Below are 21,627 nucleotides of genomic sequence, written 5' to 3'. Positions count from 1 at the left end.
TGGGGGATAAGAAGTGGGGGGAGGGTTAAAGTAGAGAGCTAGGAAGTGATAGGCTGGAGGGAAATGGGCTGGGGGAAGGTGGAGAATTATGAGAAATAAAAGAAAAAGAAAGGTAGGTCTGGGGGGAGAGATTATAGGGAGGGGGGACAAAGAGAGAGAAAGAGAACCAGACTAAAATAATCGATAGGGATGGGGGTAAGGGTGGGGGGCAGGGGTATCAACGGATGTCTGTGAGTTGGATGTTCATGCCGGCAGGAAGGAGGCTACCTAGGCGGGAGATAAGGTATTGCTCCATCGAACTGTGTCTCCATCTTGATGGCAGAGGAGGCCAAGGACAGACATGTCGGAGTGTGAGTGGTCTATGGAATTGAAGTGTGTGGCCACAGGGAGATCCCGCCACTGCTGGAGGAATGAGCGCCGGTGTTCGGCGAAACGGTCTCGCAGTATGAGGCGGGTCTCCCCAATGAATAAATGTCCACATCGGGAGCACCGGATACAGTATATCACCCCGGTTGACTCGCAGGTGAAGTGGTGCCTCACCTGAAAGGACTGCCTGGGGCCTAGGACTTCATTAACTTCGCCTCCAACTTTCACCTCAAATTCACCTGGTCTATTTCCAACACCTCCCTCCCCTTTCTAGATCTTTCTGTTTCAATCTCTGGAGACACCCGATCCACTGACGTCTACTACAAACCTACTAACTCCCTCAGCTACCTAGACTATTCCTCCTCCCACCCTGTCTCCTGCAAAAATGCTATCCCTTTCACTCAATTCCTCCGCCGCATCTGCTCTCAGCATGAGGCCTTTCATTCTCGGGCAAAAGAGATGTCTTCCTTTTTTAAAGAAAGTGGCTTCCGTTCGTCCACTATCAATTCTGCCCTCCATTGTTCCTCCCATATTTCACGCACCTCTGCCCTCACCCATCCCCCACCAGCCCACCAGGGATAGAGTCCCCCCCAGTCCTCACCTATCACCCTACCAGCGTACAGATCCAACGCATAATCCTCTGTAACTTCCGCCACCTCCTACATGATCCCACCACCAACCACATCTTCCTCTCCCCCCCCCCCCCCCTCGGCTTTCAGCAGGGAACACTCCCTACGCGACTCCCTTGTCCATTCATTCCCCCCCAACCCTCCCCACCGACCTCCCTCCGGGCACTCTTCCCTGCAAACGGAATAAGTGCTACACATGCCCCCACACTTCTTCCTTCACCACTATCTCAGGCCCCAGACAGTCCTTTCAGGTGAGGCACCACTTCACCTGAAAGTCAACTGGGGTGATATACTGTATCCGGTGCTCCCGATGTGGCCATTTATTCTTTGGGGAGACCCGCCACAGACTGGAAGACCATTTCGCCGAACACCAGCCATCGGTCCTCCAGCAGTGGCGGGATCTCCCTGTGGCCACACACTTCAATTCCACAGACCACTCCCACTCCGACATGTCTGTCCTTGGCCTCCTCTGCCATCAAGATGGAGACACAGGTCGATGGAGCAATACCTTATCTCCCGCCTAGGTAGCCTCCTTCCTGCCGGCCTACCCTTACCCCCATCCCTATTGATTATTTTAGTCTGTTTCTGTGTTGTACATTTCTAGAAGAACCTGAAATATTACAACAATTCACTCTGAGCCCTTTTAACAGCTGTGCGAACCAACCATTCACCTCAGCAGGAATTTTTATATGGCGTTAAAACTGTGGCACTTTATGTTAATAACACATAAAAGAAAATCCCAGCTGCACATCAAGAAAAACTATTTGTGTGAGAGTGTTTCAGTTACTGTGGGGCCAGGCACCCATGCAGCTCAGTGGGAACAGGGAATAATACCAATGGAGAGAGTCAGACTGAGCCAAGGCACAAATTTGAGACGGCAGAAATGCCCCATTCTTATAGAGACAGGAAGAGCATCAGGGAATTGATGGTCATTCCAGATACCAGCACTCTGCCCAGTCAGAAGATGATTTCTCTCTCCAGCTTGGGATGTACCTCACTGTAACAGTGTGATACCAGATCAAACCTTGGCAACTCAAGTAATCTCAACTGAAATGTTGTCCTAAACCCACTGATGGATTTTGAAAATCTTTTTACAGGTTAAAAATGAGAAGGAATTTGTCTCCAGGAATCTCAAACTTGGTACGCCAGTTTTGCTGTCTCTGTCTAGATATTTAAGAAGTGGAGCAAGAGATTCAATCAACCATCCTTCCAGCTCAGACTGTGGGGAGGGATTCACTCGTGCATTTGACGAACTTGCATGCCCGTCATTTTACACAGGAGAAAGGCCGTTCACCCGCTCAGACAGTGGGAATGGATTCACTTGCTTATCACAATTGAATGTACATCAGCAAGCTCACACAGGGCAAGGCCAATCACCTGTTCTGTGTGTGAGAAGGGATTCAGTCGGTCTTCCCACCTGTGGTCATACCAGTCAGTTCACACTGGGCAGAGGCTGGTCATCTGCTGAATTTGTGGGGAAAGGTTCACTCGGTCATCTGATCTAATGGCTCACCAGCGAGTTCACATGAGGGAGCAGCCGTTCACCTGCTCAGACTGTGGGAAGAGATTCACTCACTCTTCCACCTTGTGGAAACACCAGCGAGTTCACACTGGGGAGAAGCCGTACATCTGCTCAATCTGTGGGAAGAGATTCACTGAGTCATCCACCCTACTGGTACATCAGCGAGTTCACACTGGGGAGAAGCCATTCACCTGCTCAGTCTGTGGGAAGAGATTCACTCAGTTAACCCACCTACAGAGTCATCAGCGAGTTCACACTGGGGAGAGGCCATTCACCTGCTCAGAATGTGGAAAAGGATTCACTGAGTTATCCAGCCTACAGAGACATCAGCGAGTTCACACTGGGGAGAAGCCGTTCACCTGCTCAGAATGTGGGAAGAGATTCACTCAGTCATCCACCCTACAGAGTCACCAGCGAGTTCACACTGGGGAGAGGCCGTTCAACTGCTCAGAATGTGGGAAGAGATTCACTCGCTCTTCCAGCCTACAGAGACATCGGCAAGTTCACTCCGGGGAGAAGCCGTTCATCTGCTGAGAATGTGGGACAGGATTCACTTAGTCATCCCAACTGCTGGTACACCAGTCGGATCACAATGAGGAGTGGCCATTCTTATGAATCTCTAGGTTTCGTTTGCTGTGGACTATCATTTTATGAGAGAGAAATGAAGAAGATGAATCAGTCTGACTTGCAGCTATTTTACATTGCTCGCAGCTTGTTTAGTTTAACCGAGGACATAGACACTCAGAGTCAGATGGGGATGAAGGAGGAAAAATGGAAGGATCGAACCCAGGGAACTAGTGGACAAGGGTCACTGTTTGGAATTTTTCTATGCCCACAATGGTGGGTTAATTATCAATTCAGCATACATCGAATGTGTGGTTGTTACCTTGTTTGATCCATAGGAGTGGATCTGTTTTGGGGTATCCTGTGAAGACCACTGATGTGTTAACCCTTGCCTAGATGTGGTGTGGTAATTCACTTGACTATACCTCTTGTGACAAGTCACTTTCGGTGATAATTCATATGTGGATTTGGAATGATGACAGATAAAATCTACAGCAACTATTCTCTCATTTTACAACCATGGAACCTGTGGAATTCAACATAATTGCCTTCTCTCGACATTTACCCTAGATTACAAATATCTCTCTCTCATCACCTATTCTGTGGATGAATTGAACATTCATACTTTACCATCTCAAGACTCCAAGCCTTGTTTCCCCCGAGAATAGTTTGGGAGCTATATTTACACACATGCCACTTAACTTTTGTTTATCTTCCTTAAGTTATTGTATAAGTAGATTCTATTAAAGATTGTTTTAACATCAAAAACAGACTCCAGGTGTAGTCCATTGCTGCTGGTTCATTTCTAAAGCATAACAATTCAGAGTAAAATTGGGGCCTGCAACGGGAATATGAACAGATTTGGGGGTGTATTGATTAGTTATCGATTTCATTGGGGAAATTCCTTTTGATTTATTTGTGTGTGGAAAATCAGCAGCAATGGATGTTGATAGATGTCAGGAAGCACTAGCCTCTGAGGCATTAGAGGACGCCGGTAGGATTGAGTTGTTGAGTCTTGCTAGAAGGTTAAAACTTGCTAAGGTGAAATCGACAATGAGGAGGGCTCAGATGCAGAGGATAATAGCTGAACATTATGTATCTGAGGGAGTGTTTAAAGTGGCAGAGTTGGAGTTTTTTCCTGAAAGTAAACCTCGTGAGCTTGAGCTCCAGTAGAAGTGAGAAAAATTAAAGATGGAGGCTGCGGAAAGGCAGTGGGAGCTTGAGACTAGACAGACAGAAAAACAGGGAGGAAGCAGAAAGACCGGCTGTTTGAGTTGGAAAAGATAGAGAGATTGCAGAAAAGGGGTCTAGCGTTAGACTCTAGTGTTAAGTTGAGGCCAGTCAAGAAGTTAAATTGGTTCCTCCATTTGACGAGGTAGAGGTTGATAAATACTTTCGGCTTTTTGAGAAGTTTGCTCAGAGTTTAAAATGGCCAAGAGAGGGTTGGCATATTCTCTTACAAAGTATAATTCAGGGGAATGCTTAGCAAGCCGATTCTGCTTTGACAGTTGATGAAGCAGCTGATTATAGAACATAGAATAGTACAGAACAATACAGGCCCTTTGGCCCACAATGTTGTGCCAACCCTTAAGCCCTGCCTCCCATATATCCCCCCACACCTTAAATTTCTCCATATACCTGTCTAGTAGCCTTTTGAATTTCACTATATCTGCTTCCACCACTGACTCAGGCAGTGCATTCCACACACCAACCACCCTCTGAGTGAAAAAACCTTTCTCTGATATCCCCCTTGAACTTCCCACCCCTTACCTTAAAGCTATGTCCTCTTGTATTGAGCAGTGGTGCCCTGGGGAAGAGGTGCTGGCTGTCCACTCTATCTATGCCTCTTAATATCTTGTATACCTCTATCATGTCTCCTTTCATTCTCCTTCTTTCCAGAGAGTAAAGCCCTAGCTCCCTTAATCTCTGATCATAATGCATGCTGACTAAACCAGGCAGTATCCTGGTAAATCTCCTCTGTACGCTTTGCAATGCTTCCACATACTTCCTATAGTGAGGCGACCAGAACTGGACACAATACTCCAAATGTGGCCTAATCAGAGTTTTATAGAGCTGCATCATTACATCGCGTCTCTTAAACTCTATCCCTCGACATATGAAGGCTAACACCCAATAAGCTTTCTTAACTACCCTATCTACCTGTGAGGCAACTTTCAGAGATCTGTGGACATGTATCCCAGACACCTCTGCTCCTCCACACTACCAATTATCCTGCCATTTACTTTGTACTTTGCCTTGGAGATTTCAGCTTCCAAAGTGCACCACCTCACACTTCTGAAGGTAGAAGCAAAAAGTAGTAAGGTGAAAAGTAAAAGTGGCAGGCAGGCAAATCCGGGGCAAAAATCAAAAAGGGCCAGTTTTCAACATAATTGTATAAGGGCTAAGAGTGTTTAAAAACAAGGCTGAAGGCATTGTGGGTCAATGCATGGAGCATTTGTAACAAGGTGAATGATTGAATGTGCAGATAGTTATTAATGAATATGATATAGTTGGGATCCCAGAGTCATGGCTCCAGGGTGACCAAGGATGCGAGGTCAACATCCAGGGATATTCAATATTCAGGAGGGATAGACAAGAAAGAAAAGGAGGTGGGGTAGCATTGCTGGTTAGAGAGGAGATTAATGCAATAGAAAGAAAGGAAATTGGCCTGGAGGATGTGGAATCAATATCAGTACAGCTGCATAACACTCCGGGGTAGAAAACGCTGGTGGGAGTTGTGTACAGGCCACATAACAGTACTAGTGTGGTTTCGGATGGCATTAAACAGGAAATCAGAAATGCATGCAACAAAGGTACAACAGTTGTAATGGGTGAGTTCATTCTACATATAGATTGGGTGGACCAAGTTGGTAAGGGTGCTGAGGAAGAAGATTTCTTGGAATGTATGCAAAATGGTTTTCTGAACCAAAATGTCGAGGAACCAACTCGACAGCAAGCCATTCTAGACCGGGTATTATTGTGTGATGAGAAAGGGTTAGTTAGCAATCTTGTCGTGCGAGGCCCCTTGGGTAAGAGTGACCATAATATGGTGGAATTCTTCATTGAGATGGGGAGTGACGTAGTTAATTCAGAAAAAAAAGTTTCTGAACTTAAAGAAGGGCAACTTTGAAGGTATGAGATAGGAATTAGCTAAGATAGACTGGCAAATGATACTTAAAGGGATGATGGTGGATATGCAATGGCAAGCATTTAAAGATCGCGTGGATGAACTACAACAAATGTTCATCCCAGTTTGGCAAAAGAATAAACCAGGGAAGGTAGTGCACCCATGGCTGACATCGGAAATTAGGGATAGTATCAATTCCAAAGAAGAAACATACAAATTAGCCAGAAAAGGCAACACACCTGAGGACTGGGAGAAATTCAGAGTCCAGCAGAGGAGGACAAAGGGATTAATTCGGAAAGGGACAAAAGATTATGAGAGAAAGCTGGCAGGGAACATAAAAACTGACTGTAAAATCTTTTATAGCCTTTTAAAGAAAACGATTGGTTGACAAATGTCAACCCTTACAGTCAGAAACAGGTGAATTGTTCATGGGGAACAAGGACATGGCAGACCATTTGAATAACAACTTTGGTTCTGTCTTCACTAAGGAGGACATAAATAATCTTCTGGAAATAGTAGGGGACCGAGGGTCTAGTTAGATTGAGGAACTGAGGGAAATGCATGTTCGTAGAGAAGTGGTGTTAGGTAAATTGAAGGGATTAAAAGCAGATAACTCCTCAGGGCCAGATGGCCTGCATCCCAGAGTGCTTAAGGAAGTAGCCTAAGAAACAGTGGATGCATTAGCGATAATTTTTCAAAACTCTTTAGATTCTGGATTAATTCCTGAGGATTGGAGGGTGGCTAATGTAACCCCACTTCTTACAAAAGGAGGGAGAGAGAAACTGGGGAATTGTAGATTGGTTAGCCTGACATCAGTGGTGGGGACAATGCTAGACAGTTATCGAAGATGTGAAAGCAGCACATTTGGAAAGAGGTGAAATCATCGGAAAAAGTCAGCATGGATTTGTGAAAGGTAAATCATGTCTGACAAATCTTATAGAAGTTTTTGAGGATGTAACTAGTAGAGTGGATGGGGAGATCCAGTGGATCTGGTATATTTGGATTTTCAAAAGGCTTTTGACAAGGTCCCACACAGTAGATTAGTGTGCAAACTTACAGCACACGGTATTGGGGGTATGGTACAGATGTGGATAGAGAATTGTTTGCCAGACAGGAAGCAAAGTGTGGGAATAAATGGGACCATTTTATATTGGCAAGCAGTGACTAGTGGGGTATTGCAAGGCTCATTGCTGGGACCCCAGCTGTTTACAATATTTATTAATGATTTAGACCAGGGAATTAAATGCAGTATCTCCAAGTTTGTGGAAGACATGAAGCTGGGAGGCAGTGTTAGCTATGAGGAGGATGCAAAGTGGATGCAGGCTGACTTGGATAGGTTAGATGAGTGGGCAGATTCATGGCAGATGCAAATTAATGTGGATAAATGTGAGGTTCTCCACCTTGGTGGCAAGAGCAGGAAAACATGGTGGCCAATTAGGAAAAGGGGAGGTACAACGAGACCTGGGTGTAATTGTACACCAGTCATTGAAAGTTGGTATGCAGGTACAGCAGGCGGTGAAAAAGGCAAATGGTATGTTGGCATTCATAGCACGAGGATTCCAGTATAGGAGCAGGAATGTTCTACTGCAGTTGTACAAGGCCTTAGTGAGACCACACCTGGAGTATTGTGTTCAGTTTTGGTCCCCTAATCTGAGGACAGACACTCTTGCCGTTGAGGGAGTACAAAGAACGTTCATCAGATTGATTCCTGGGATGGCAGGACTTTCATATGAGGAAAGACTAGGCTTATACTCGCTGGAATTTAGAAGATTGAGGGGGATCTTATTGAAATGTATAAAATTCTAAAGGGATTGGACCGGCTAGATGCAGGAAGATTGTTCCCGATGTTGGAGAAGTCTGGAACGAGGGGTCACAGTTTAAAGAGATAGGGGAAGCATTTTGGGACCAAGATGAAGAAAAAGTTCTTCACACAGAGAGTGGAGAATCTGTGGAATTCTCCGCCACAGGAAACAGTTGAGGCCAGTTCATTGGCTATATTTAAGAGGGAGTTAGATATGGCCCTTGTGGCTAAAGCGACCGGGAGTATGGAGAGAAAGTAGGTACAGGGTTCTGAGTTGGATGATTCGCCATGACCATGCTGAATAGCGGTGCAGGCTCAAAGGGCTGAATGACCTACCCCTGAACCTATTTTCTATGCTTCTATCATCCGAACATCAACTCCCTAATCATTCTGCATCACTTATTAATTCTTTTTTTAATTGATTATGGCTTAATTGAAATTTGGAGGCATATGCATCCTAGTGATAGAGAATACTCTTTTTTTTCCCCTCACATGTTCATAATAAATATTCGAGAATCGACTATTTTATAGTCAACCCTCGATTTATATTTAATGTTCAGAAATGTGAATATGATGCAATTGTTGTCTCTGATCATACTCCTTTAAACCTAATAATTGAACTGAAAGATGATGCTTCTACTGGACCACTTTGTTTTCCAGAACATTGTCAATGAAGTTCTGAATTTGTTGAGTTTATTGAAACTCAGAGTTTTTTTTATCTTTAATAATACAGGAAACGTCTCAAAGTTAGTAATTTCGGATACATTAAAAGACTATTTAGGTGGTCAGATTATTTCATATATAGCTAAGCTGAAGAAACAGACAAGAATGGAATTAGATAAAATCTCTAAACAAAGAATTAGATAACATCAGTGCTAACTCTCCAAATGTTGCTTTGTTTAAAAGAAGAGTTAAATTACAATCACAGTATAATTTATTACTAACATATCCTATTGAAGGATATTTGCTTAAATTGTAAAGTCAGTTTTATATTTTTGGGGATAAAAATACTATGCACTTAGCTTCCCAATTAATGGCAGCTGTAGCTAAGACAAATTTTAAAGATTCGTAAAAATATTGGAGATATATCATGTAACGATAAAGACATCAATAATATTTTTCAGGATATTTATTCTTTTCTTTATAGATCTCAACTTTCTGCAGATTCCTCCAAAGTGAAGGCTTTTTTTTACATAAGATTAAATTTCCTCAAATTACTGTTGAAGATCAACAGATGCCTGATGCACCAGTTATTGAGCATTTAATTCAGAAAACTATGTTGTTAATGCAGTCAGGTCAAGCTCCTGGACTTGATGTGTATTTGGTAGGATTTTACATAAAAATTGAAAGGTTACTTTCTCGTTACCTGTTGGAAATATTTCATGAATCCTTTGAGAAGGGTAGTTTACCTTTTTATGAAGCTTCTATTTCTTTAATCCTTAAGAAAGATAAAAATCCTACTGAACGTTCATCATATAGACCTATTTCGTTATTAAATGTGGATTTGAAAACTCTAAGATAATGGCTAACCACTTGGAAAATATTTCAACTAAAATTATCTCGATGGAGCCAACAGGCTTTATTAAAGGTCGTTACTGTTTCTCCAGTGTTCGGAGATTGATGAACATTATATATTCATCACTATCTAAGGAACCCCAATGTGTTATCTCTTTCGATGCAGGACAGGCATTTGATAGAGTTGAGTGGTCATATTTGTTTAAAATTTTAGGAAAAAATTGGTTTTGGTAATAATTTCAACAGGTGGATTCAAATGATTTATGAGAATCCTATTGCCACAGTTATTACTAATAATTTCAGGTCCTTTTTTTTCCCACTTTCAGTGGCACAAGACAGGGTTTTCCATTAAGCCCTTCATTATTTAATCTTGTACTGGAGCCTTTGGCCATAAAACTCCGTGAAGCTAAAAATATTCATGGTATTTCTATGAATTGAACCATACATAAGATTTCTCTTTACACAGATGATCTTTTGGTAAAAGATTTTGGTAAATTTTCAGGATATAAACTTAACTTCAATAAAAAGGGGATTGTTTCCATGAAATGCCACTGTGTTTAAATATAATGATATTCCATTTAGAATTGTTCATTCTTTTAAATCTTTAGGTATTATAATTACTAAATATATATCTTTATAAAGATAATGTAGTTCCTTTAATGGACTCCATGAAACAACTATTTTCTGGATGGAATCCACTTACTCTTGCTTTAATAGGTCGTATCCATGCCGTGAAAATGATGATTTTACTTAGATTTTTATATATTTTTCAAAATATTCCTATCTTTTTAAATAAAAAAATTGATCAAACTGACTCACTTATTTTGTACTTTATTTAGAAGAATAATTTAGAACAATGGTTTTTTATATTGAATTTTTTTATTTAAACCTTCAATAACTCATCCGATTTTTCTCCTGTGGAGAAATAAGGGGATCTGGTCTTGTGCAGATTTACTTTGTGATGGCCGATTGATGACTTTTGAAGAGTTAATTAGCAAATATTCTCTCTCATACACACTTACTGCAATATTTTCAGGTTTGACATTTTTTTACAACAATACTTATCTAAGTTTCTATATATGGCAGAATCTGATTTGTTGGATACAATTTTGAATTTGAATCCATTAGTAAGAGGTTCCATTGGTAGAATTTATAATTTATGTTTACTATAAAAAGATATCCTCTTACTAAAGATTAAACAAGATTGTGAGAGAGTACTTAATATGACCTTTGTTAATGAAGATTGGTTGCGAGTTCTGAAAATAGTAAATTCTTCTTTGATATGTGCCAATCACGGTTTAATTAAGTTTAAAATTGTTCACCGTTATAATTTAACAAAGGTGAGATATTCAAGATATTTCCTGACATAGACAATTACTGTGATAGGTGTAAAACTAAAATAGCCACTTTGTCACATATATTCTGGTCATGTTCTTCATTAAAATCTTTTTGGAAATCTTTGTTTTCTACAATTTCTAAAGCTCTGAAAATTAATTTACAACCTATTACATTGACTGTACTAATTGGAATAGTTCCACATCATATTCAGGGTATTGCATCTTCACATCAATGTGTAATTGCATTTGTTACATTGTTTGCAAGAAGGGCTATTTTATTAAAGTGGAAAGATACCTCTGTCCCTACATTAATTCAATGGTTTTCTCAAGTAATGTTATATGTCGGTTTTGGAAAAAAAAATGGAAGTAGAACTTTTGATCCTTGATTGGACTTTGAGAGAAGATGGGGCTGTTTTGCCAAATTATTTAATTTGTATTATATTATATGGTTTCCTTCCAATTTTATTTTATACAAGGATGAATTAGCAGTTAATGATTCTTTTTCTTTTTTTGTGAGAGAGAGAGAGAGAGAGAGAAAATATGAATATATGATGGTAAGATGTATTGTTGTGGGAGTTGATTCCTAATGTTTGTTTTCCTTTTTTCCTTTTTTGGTAGTTAGTGGGGTTCCTTTTTTTTAGTTAGTTGGGGTACTCCTTTTTTCCTTCATATATTTTGATAAGCTTTTTTTCTTCAGCTTTATTAATTGTATATATATGAACTTGTTGAAGTTTTGTATCATTTTATAGCTGTAGAAGATTATGCATCAATAAAAAGTTTCTAAAAATGAAGATTCATTATTTTTGTTAAAGGATTTATGATTTAATCATGATGGCATGAAGTCGATCTGGTGTTGAATTGAGAAGCGGCAAGACCTTTCCTGAAATGGAACAGCAGAACAAATAAATCGGAGAAATCTGTTACTTTCGCAAAAATACATGATATGAAACTTGAATTTGGTTCGCTTACAGATGACGGATGCTAACAGAAAGCTTGACATATCTATCTCTACTGTTCAAGAATCTCTGAAGAATTTGGACTTTCAATTTCATTATTTTTGTTAAAGGATTTAAGATTTAATCATGATGCAGGAAATCGATCTGGTTTTGAATTGAGAAGCGGCAAGACCTTTCCTGAAACACTTTTCAGATGCTCAGACAGACTACCCATCGAATTGAGAAGGAACAATAACAGTTAACAAACAAGAATTGAAGATGTCATCTATGGAAAAGAAACTTAATGAAGTCACATTGGAATTATCAAGAACAAAGAGAAATAAATGATTGATTTAGACAGCAAAGCGCGCCGGAAGAATTTTCGGGTTTGCCTGAAAATACTGAAACTGGTGACCTGTTAAATTTCTTCTGAGATATGCTGCATTCACTTTTTAGTGGGATCCTTGAAGTGAACCCTTTTCTCGACAGAGCACATAGAATTCCAAGATTTCGGCGTTTATCTGAATTACGTCCACGACCACTCATACTTTTCTTGCATTGTTATACAAGCAAAAAAGCTATAATCCGAGAGGCTAGAAAAGAGGACAACTAATCTACAATTCAACTGAAATTGGTATAGTGGAAGATTTTGCTCCTGAGATTTTTGCCGAAAGAAGGAAATACTGGGAAGTGATGCTTTTTTCTTTCTCAATAATAGAAGTTTTGAGACTTTTTTCTATGAATTGTTAAGAGGAGTCGTGGTTCCTTTTTTATATTAGCTGAGTGGTATACTCTACACGATTTTGACAGTGCATATTCCTTTTTTTGTACTTTTATTGAAATATACATTTGATAGATCTTCTCTGACTCTCAAGTGATCTCATCTGAAATGTTGTCCTTCACCCACTGATGGATTTTGTATATCTTTTTACAGTTTAAATCTGACCAGGAATTTTTCTGTGGGAATTAAAACACAACAAACCAATTGTGCTGCCTCTGTCTGGATATTTAAGAAGTGGAGCAAGGGATCCAATCAACCATCCTTCCTGCTCAGGCTATGGGGAGAGATTCACTAGGTCATCTGACTGACTGGCACGCACATCATTTTACATAGAGGAGAGGCCATTAACCTGCTCAGAAAATAGGAATTAATTCACTCGGTCATCTCATCTGAAGGTACATCAGCGAGTTCACACTGGGGCAAACCCATTCACCTGTGCTGTGTGTGGGAAGGGATTCAGTCTGTCCTCCCACCTGTGGACACACCAGTCAGTTACACTGCACGGAGGCTGGTCATCTGCTGAACTTGTGGAGAAAGATTTATTCGGTCATCTAACGTAATGCCTCACCAGCAAGTTCAAACTGGGGAGCGGCCGTTCACCTGCTCGGTCTGTGAGAAGAGATTCACTCACTGTTCCACCCTATGGAGACACCAGCCAGTTCACACCGGGGAGAAGCCGTTCACCTGCTCAGTCTGTGGGAAGGGATTCACTCTGTCATCCTCCCTATTACGCACCAGACAGTTCAAACTGGGGAGCGGCCGTTCACCTGCTCAGACTGTGGGAAGGAATTCAGTCAATCATCCAATCTACAGAGTCATCAGAGAGTTCACACTGGGGAGAAGCTGTTCACTTGCTCTGAATGTGAGGAGGCATTCACATGGTCATCTCACCTACTGAAACACCAGCGATTTCACACTGGTTCGAGGCCGATCACCTGCTCAGACTTTGGGAAGAGTTTCTCTCAGTCATCTCCACCAAATGTGCATCACTGAGTTCACACTGGGGAGTGATTGTTCACCTGCTGTGAGTGTGAAAGGGATTCTCTCAGTAATTAACCTTATGGCACCATTAACCTTGTGGTTCACAATAGGAAGAAGTTTCAGTAAGCTGTATACTGGATATTTGTCCATCCCCTTTGCTGAATGCAACTTTGAGACTGACTGTCGGTGCTGAACTCCGCAATTATTGCTGCGGCTCACCACACCCAGTTCTGCACCCTGGTCACTGGGCATGGGAAGAGTTTCTTCTGCTGCACATTCACCTTTAATGGAACTGGAGATTAATATTCTGGCTCTGAGACAAATAAATCAGTTCTATTTTGAACTCTATGTCTTCGGATTCTGTTGAATTTATAACACTGCTAATGTACAGTAGATGGTCAAGTCAGGCCAGCTGGACCCTGCCAGTGATTCTGTTCCAGGTGAGTCCTTTTAAATCCTCCCCTGTTGTTCACCTCTCGCTCTGCCTGTGGTGATGGTTTCCAAGCAGTCACCACTCTGTGGGTGAAGTGGTTTCCTTTGAAGTTCCTGCAGACTGAAGAAGTCGAGCTGACTGCAGTTCTGTCTGAGATGTTCTTCGCCCCTCAAATCTCTGGGTTGAGGAGGAATAACATTGGTAGTTAACCTCCTTATCCATGGCTCATTTCCACATTATGGGTCATTTTTCCTGCTTCTAAAGGGTTGTTGAAAGCGCACTTTCCTCTAAAGACTGAAAGCGGAATGGGGAACCATCTGTCGGATTTTCAACGGAGCAGGGTCAGAAACCAGAGGCAATTCTGCACAGGGAAGAGTTTGGGGCTCGGCGATAATCAGGGTAAAAACGTATGATGAGGAGAAGGGAATCAGCAGCAGGCGTGGCACCGAATGACAGATTAGTAACATTTGGAAGCTGATTGACAGAGAAAATAATTTGGTTGTCTGACTGATGACACAAACAGTACCTGTGGTGAGGTGCTCCAGTGGTCGAGTAACACGTGTGTGTTGGGAACGGTTTTATCTATTGGGGGAGTTGTTCCTGCTTGTTTATCCTGTAATGTTATATCTGGATGGTTATTATGGGTTGTCCTGTCTGAAATAATGTATTGATTATCATGTAATTTGTAAGATTTTGACTCTAAAACTGGTTCACGCTTGAATTTATGATGGCTTTTTGAAGTGATGGAGGTCATTCATCAGTACTTTAAAGCAATATTTTGGTGAATGATATTTGCCACTTGATTGTACTTTTGTAAGTAATCCGATTGAGTTACTGCTGCAGGATCCTGGTTTGTGTTGGATTGTGTCTGGTTTCTCTTGGCATTTTGTGCACTTACTGCCTTGTTTGTTTGTATTTCATGTATTTTTTTGATTTTTTTTTACATTTTAACCACCTTGTCCTGTATTTCTGCAAGGAATGTCTCTCTTTCTGGGAACAGTTTTCCAACTCTCAGTCAGGTGCACGATGCTTCCTTGTCACCATCCAGTCTGCTCAGATCGTTGGGATGTCTCCCATGGAGGGTCATACTCATTCCACTGGTTAATGTTTTCTTCGATAGTGATGATTCATTTTTCTGAGTTGGCTTCTCATGTACGTTTTCTGGTCTATATTTCTTATAACGATTGCATATACACACATGGAGTGCTGAATCCAGTTCATGTTTGTTGTCAGTTCACGTTGTTGGAAGTTTCATCTGACGGTTGTGTGATTGTTTTCATATGTATGATTTCTCTTCCTCCTTCTGTCCAAAGTCTAAGTGGGTTTGTGTGTAAATAGTCTTTTCTAAAGTTGCTATTTATCTTTTAACTTTGCTGATTGAAATGGGTCCAGGATATTTTTATTAAAGAAAAATCAATGTCGGTATTGATGAAGGTGTTTATTGCATTTGTTGTATTTGATAACTATTGTGCTCTGTTTGACAGGGTTTTTTTTAAGCCTTGAACTAAATTTTGCCAAAGTTTTCCCAGATACATGGGAATCAAGAGTCCCGATAAAGGGTCTTGGCCCGAAATGGTGATTCCCATCCTCAGATGCTGTCTGATATGCTGAGACCCTCCAGCACTTTGTGTGTAGTTCTCTAGCGTTTGCAGGTCCTCTTGTTTCCCAGATACTTATATATTTCTTGAAAGAATAAGCCAAAAACAAGCTGCTATCGGGGCTGTGTGGCTCTGTTGGTAAAATATTAAATAAAATCATTGGAAGGAGTTGGCATGGGGTTGGAAGGTGTAGAATCTCCTTGGGTTGAATTAACGAGCAGCAAGTGTAAATTAACTCCCTGATGGGGATTCTACAGAGACCTCCAAACAACAGTAAGTATGTGGTCCACAAGTTGCATTGGGAGATAGAAAATGCGTGCCAAAAGGGCAATGTTACAATGGTCATGGAGGATTGTCATGCAGGTGACTAGGAAAATTAGGATGGTGTTCAAGATGTTTTTTTAGAGCAGCTCGTGGTTGAGCCCACTTGGGGATCAGCTGTTCTGGATTGTGTGTTGTAATGAACCTAAATTAATTCGGTCACTTAAGTTCAAGGAACTCTTAAAGACAAGTGATCTTAATATGATCATATTCATCCTGATATTAGAGAAGGAGAAACTAAAGTCAGATGTGGAATAAAGAGAATTAGAGATGCACGAGAGAAAAAATGGTCAAAATTGATTTGAAAAGAACACTTGCAGGGTAAAAACGGAACAGCAATGGCTGGAATTTCTGGAAGAAATTGGGAAGGCACAGGATGTATACATCCGAAGGAGGAAGTGGAATTCTGAAGGTAAGGTGACCAAACTCTGGCTGATAAGAGTAATCAAACACAACATGAAAACCAAAGAGAGGGCATAGAGCAAAAATTACTCGGAAGTTAGATGATTGGGAAGCATTTAAAAACCAACAGAATGGAACTAAAATAATTAAGAAGGAAATGATGGAATACATAGGTGAGCTAGCTAGTAATATTCAAGAGGATGCCATATTTTTCTTCAGGTACATATAGTGTTAAAGAGAGGCGGAAGTGGACATCAGACCACTGAAAAATGATGCTGGAGAGGTAGTAATGTGGTGGGGGTGCACGGGAATGGCAGATGAACTGAATAAGTATTGTACATCACTCTTATCACTCTGCCAGGAATACCGAAGTCCCAGATGTCAGTGGGCAGAATGTGTAAAGTAACGTTACTCAGGGGAAGGTTTTTGGGAAACACAAAGGTCTGAAGTTAAATAGTTCATCTGGAACGGATAGCGTACACTCCAGAGATCTGAAAGAGGTGGCTGAGGAGATGTGGAGGTATTATCAATGAACTTTTGAGAATCGTTAAGGAAATTATATCCTGAGAAGATTCTTCCTTCATTACTCCCATTCTCCCAGTTTCACCTGTCATCTACCGCTTCTTTCATCCCTCTCAGCCCCACACTTCTTCCACTGACGGCTCATCTTTTTTTTCCCAGTCCTGATGAAGGGTCTCGGCCCGAAACGTCGACTGTTTACGATTTCCCATATATGCTGCCTGGCCACCTCGGTTCCTCCAGCATTTTGTGTTTGTGTTGCTTGGATTTCCAGCATCCACAGATTTTCTCCTGTTTTTGATAAAATAAAGGCGGGATCACGTAATATAGCAAGAAAACAGTCAGAAGTGAGAGGATTGGAAATTACGTAACCAACAGGAGACAACGAAAAAAAAGACACACAGGAGAGACAAGATGAAAAATTAAAGTAAGTGAGCCAATAATAGCAGTTATCAAGAGCTGTTCATACATATAAATAGTAAAAGAGGGCGAGTTGATATTGTACCGCTGGAAGATGATGCTGCCGATCGAGCAAAGAAATAGCAGCTGAACGTAACAAGTATTTTGTGTCATTCTTCACTGTATAAGACAATAAGACATAGGAGCAGAATTAGGCCATTCAGCCCATCAAGTCTGTTCTGCCGTTCTATCATGGATGATCCCGGTTCTCACTCAACCCTATGCACCTGCCTCCTCGGCATATCCTGTAATGCCCTGACTGATCAGCAAGCTTCTGGATTCTGCCTTAAATGTACCCACAGACGTGTCCCTCACCGCCGTCAGAGAATTCCACAGATTCACTGCTCTCTGACTGAATAAGATTCTTTTTAACGAAACTGAAAGGTCGCTCCTCAGTGTTGAGGCTGTGTCCTCTGTTATCGCAACCCCCACCATACGAAAAGTCCAGTCCTCATCCACCCTTTCTAGACTTTTCCCTCATTCGGTGAGTTTGAGTGCGATTTGCCACCCCACCACCCGCATTCATTAAACTTAGGTCAGTGCAGGAGTACAGGCCCAAGGATGGCAAACGCTCCTCATATCTTAACCCCTTCATTCCCGGAATCATCATCTTGAACATCCTCTGGATTCTCTCCAAAGACAGCACACGTTTTCAGAGAAATGGGTCTCAAATGCTCTGTGCGGCCTACAAGGGTCTCAAAAATACTAGCATCATCTCCTTGCTTATATAGACAATGGACAATAGGTGCAGAAGTAGACCATTCGGCCCTTCGAGTCTGCACCGCCATTTTGAGATGATTATCTACTATCAATACCCTGTTCCTGCCTTGTCCCCATATCCCTTGATTCCCCTATCCATAAGATACCTATCTAGCTCCTTCTTGAAAGCATCCAGAGAATTTGCCTCCACTATCTTCCGAGGCAGTGCATTCCAGACCCCTACAACTCTCTGGGAGAAGTTTTTCCTTAACTCTGTCCTAAATAGCCTACCCCTAATTCTCCAACCATGCCATCTGGTACTGGACTCTCCCAGCATCTGGAACATATTTCCTGCCTCTATCTTGTCCAATCCCTTAATAATCTTATATGTTTCAATTAGATACCCTCTCAATCTCCTTAATTCCAGCGTGTACAAGCCATCTTCCACTTTACTCTAAATAATTGCCAAGTTTGCATTTGCCTTCTTTACACAGGCTCGTCCCGTAAATTAACCTTCTGTGAGTTTTGCCCGATGATTCATATTCATATGTTGTTTGAACCTTCTTCCCCATCAGATAATAGTTCAGTATTGTTCCTTTTGCTAAAAAGCACTATCGTCCAATTACCAATATTGTATTCCATCTGCCACATTTTTGCTCATTCTTCAAATTTGCCTGTGTCCTGCTGCAATCACATTGCTTCCTCAGCCCTACCAACGCCTCCACCTATCTTTCACAAATCTGTCCCATAGCCCGAGCTTCGGACGGGGTCCACGTCCGGATTACCTCGGTTGTGTCGATCATAATTTTTCAACAGTGCAAACCAGGATCTAATTCTGACTTCGCTTGTTGTTTGTTTCTCCGATTCGTCTAACCACACAAGTTACTGGTAAAAAGAATCACATATCTAGCATATCCACTTTCCAAACAGACCTGATCATCCGGTGAGACTGACGGCACCAGCGGATCCCCCAAGAGTTTATTTACTCATTCAATCTTCTGATTTTTAATGGGGAATCCTGCCGGACAGATCTTCTGGAAAATTTTGAAGAAGTTACACGCAGGTTAGATTCAGGAGAATCGTTGGATGTTGTGTACTTGGATTTTCAGAAGGCCTTTGAGAAGGTGCCGCTCATGAGGCTGTTTAACCAGTTAATATTCAATGGCATAAGACCATGAGACCATAATATGTAGGAGTGGAACTAAACCATTTGTTACATCGAGTGTGCTTCGCCATTCCATCGTGGCTGATCCAATTTTCCTTTCAGCTCCAGTCTTCTGTCTTCAACCCACATCTACTCATGTCCTGAACAATCAGGAATCTGTCACACTGTGTATTAAATATACACATTAAATATTTGTCTGCACTGATGACTGTGGTAAAGAACTCCACTGATTCACCACTCTTTGGCTGAAGGAACTATTCCTCATCTCTATTTTAAAAGGATTGCCTTCCGTAAAATCCTCTGCACATCCACTCTATCAAGGCCTTTCACTATTGGATAGTTTTCAATGAGGCCACTCCTAATTTTTCTGAATTCCAGTGAATACAGACCCAAAGTGATCAAACATTCTTCAGATGGCTCGTCATCCAATCCTGGAATTACTTTCGTGAAACTGATTTGAGCCATCTCCAGTCAAACAAGGGGCCGGAAACAGCACATAACACTCCAGGTGTGGCCCCACCAGTTATATAACCATATAACAATCACAGCACGGAAACAGGCCATCTCGGCCCTCCTGGTCCGTGCCGAACCCTTAATCTCACCTAGTCCCACCTACCCGCACTCAGCCCATAGCCCTCCTTTATAAAGTTCTTTATAAAGTGTCCGCATTATCTTCTTGCTTTTATATTCTGGTTCTCTGGAAATCCACGCTGACACTGCACGCCTTCTTCACCCAGACTCAACCTGTAAATTCCCCTTTATGGACTGTCACACAGGACCTCCCGGGTCTCTTTCCCCCTGAGATTTGTGTTTGCATTTTCCCTCCGTTTAGAAAAGAATCAATGATTTCATTTCCCCTACCAATGTGCATGACCAGAGACGGTTCTACCTTCCACCTGCCATTTCCTTACCCATTTTCCTAATCTATGTAGGTGCTTCTGTATCCTCTCTACTTACACAACGCTCCCTGCCCATCCACCTCTCTTCATATCGTCTGCAAACATTGCAAATAAAAGCGATAAATTCCATCATTGAGATCATTGGCACAAAACGTAAGAAGAATCGGTTTCAACATGGAGCCTTGTGGAACCCCACTCTTCACCGGCAATCATCGTTTCGATTATTTGACAGTTTACCCAGGTTCATGGAAACGTAGTCGTTGTGTATGTTCACGTGCTGATTTAGTTCAGACAATAAAGGCACTTATCAATAAATACAAACTCCTTCTGTACCTAACTGATCATTATTGATGATGGGAAATCCTTGTAACACATTGTCTCAATTGTGACAGCTACATCTGCATCATCCGAAAGTCAGCACACAGTAGCATTAAACAATTAGGCTTACACAGCAATATTGATGTCAGTCTCCAGAACGCCATGATAGTTCACACGAACAGAGTGGCTAGAAAGTTCACACGAATTGAGAAGTAGGTGTGTGCGGTTTGCTCGTGCCTCAGGATTTAGCGGCTGGAGCTGATAGCAAGAGGAAAAAAAAACGTGCGGCTGCAATAATACCATTGATAATAATTTACCTGTTTACAAACGGTATAAAATTGTAGCATCATGCATCCCATAGCTATTCGACACTCACTTAGGTAATCACAATATAATTACAAAAGAGCAGAAAGTATGCCGTGAGGGTGTGAAAATATGTAAAGATAACTGATAATAGATTCTGTAATTCTGAATCAAGCCCGAATGAATATCTGAAAGCTTTCATGTTGTTATGTTGACTACCAAAGGTTATTTAGTTCTGCCCCACCCTAGAGAAACATGTCATTTGGACTGGATAACCGCAGAACATTAAACATAATGAAAGGTGCAATAGAGCGAGTAGAGCAGCAAGTTCCGATACTCCCCATGGATGGATATGAAAGATATAAACACCTGGGATATCAAAATGCAAGCAAATTAGATCATGGCGTAATAAATGGAAATAAACCACTTCAGGTCTTAAGAAAATGCGCCAGAAAGAGCTCAATAGTGAAAATATTACAAAGGCAACACACAGGTTTGCTGCAAATACATTATATTTGTTTATCAAAGCCTATCTGGAAAACTGATAAAGAAAAATAATAACTGAAATGAAAATTTTAGAAAACACTACATGCACTTGAAAGCAGGTACCTCGGACAGAGGCGGAAGAGAAATAACAGACGCAATAAGTTTACACACTACCCAGATGAAACTTAGAAAGTTAACTTTTCAGCAAGGAAGACAAGCTTTAGTAATCAACGCGAACATGTGGAATTCTGATATGGAGGCAACACCATTAAACTTAAATGAAAGTACAATATAGAAAAAATAATAATATTGTCACTTCAGAACAGAAAGTTATCCGATGGAAGAACATGACCCTCTGTGGAGAACATCCCGACGATCTGAACAGAGTCGATGTCGACAAGGAAACGGCGAAGGTTTGGCTCAGAGTTGGAGTCCTTTTCCCAGGAACGGTGCAACACAAGGTGGTG

At 41.4% G+C, this 21,627-nt stretch overlaps 1 protein-coding gene across 2 annotated transcripts in view; it reads left to right on the top strand.

The window, feature by feature from the left end:
- LOC132386791 (gastrula zinc finger protein XlCGF8.2DB-like) overlaps positions 1-21,627 on the top strand; it is a 142,462-nt gene that overhangs the window by 9,365 nt on the left and 111,470 nt on the right. Inside the window, exon 3 of one of the 2 annotated variants that reach the window (XR_009509667.1) lies at positions 9,157-10,309. The exons of the other annotated variant lie outside the window; for it this stretch is intronic. The gene's annotated coding sequence lies outside the window, so the exon portion shown is untranslated. Of the gene's footprint in view, positions 1-9,156; positions 10,310-21,627 lie in introns of those variants that run through there. 2 annotated transcript variants of the gene reach the window in all.

Source organism: Hypanus sabinus, unplaced genomic scaffold (assembly GCF_030144855.1).
Source record: "Hypanus sabinus isolate sHypSab1 unplaced genomic scaffold, sHypSab1.hap1 scaffold_131, whole genome shotgun sequence".
In the NCBI taxonomy this organism is placed as follows: Eukaryota; Metazoa; Chordata; class Chondrichthyes; order Myliobatiformes; family Dasyatidae; genus Hypanus; species Hypanus sabinus.
Note: the sequence above shows the minus strand (reverse complement) of the source record. Positions and strands in the feature narration are given on the sequence as shown.